Below are 914 nucleotides of genomic sequence, written 5' to 3'. Positions count from 1 at the left end.
AAAAAAAAAAAAAAAAAACCTTAGTACCTGGCTTATGACACTCATTTTATTGATTTTAAAATGTAATTACACCTGCTAGTATAAAAAAGTCCTCCATGCCACGACTGTTTCTTAGTATTTCACAAAATTATTAAAAGATTCAAGATAATTCTTAAATCCGAGCAATGAAACCAGAGCCACAACTGGAAAGGAAGTTGCTGGTGTCTTGTGCACGACCCTGGAGTTAAACCACACCCAGGAGGCAGCCAGTGACGAAGTCTCCTGTTCAGCCCACAGGGGAGCAGTTCTGGGTCCTCCCAAAGCCCTCTTCACTTCTCTGAGACTCTGCTTTGTCCCAGGGAGATTCCCTGCCTCCCTCTTGGGCCAGCGCAGGGACAGCACCAGGTCTGGCCCACGGCATTCTGGGAAATACCAAGCTACCTGAGGACACAGTTCAGTGAAGTAGAGTGGGAGGGAAAGTACAGAGAAAGTGTAACTGGGAGGGATGGGATCTAAATCATTGGGCATCCATCAGTTTCAATGTCAGATACTCTGCAGCAGGTACAAGAGACTAGTTCTCAGTTCTTAGGCCCACTCCTGATGGGATTTTAATGTTTTGGACGCTTGTGTGACACTCAACATTGCACCTCCTTTGACTCCAAATAACACAGTCCCACCTGCTATCAACACCCTGATTAAGTTGTCATATGTTGAACATTCTCATTAGAATATTACAGTAAGAATAGAGATACACTTTGCTTCCATAGCGACACCAATTTTGCACTAATATTTATCCCCGTGGACAAATGTAGTAGCCCAGTGAAGATGGTACCGACCTTATGGTTAATTAAGTGATAATTAATTCAACTCTGCTCTCTCCTGCTAAATAGAAGAGTGACTATGTGTGTGTTTTTGTATGTCTGTCTTAAGCCACT

This window comes from Tupaia chinensis, unplaced genomic scaffold (genome assembly GCF_000334495.1).
Source record: "Tupaia chinensis unplaced genomic scaffold, TupChi_1.0 Scaffold000467_1, whole genome shotgun sequence".
Taxonomy (NCBI): domain Eukaryota; kingdom Metazoa; phylum Chordata; class Mammalia; order Scandentia; family Tupaiidae; genus Tupaia; species Tupaia belangeri.
The sequence above is the reverse complement of the archived record's forward strand: the minus strand, read 5'-3'. Positions refer to the sequence as shown.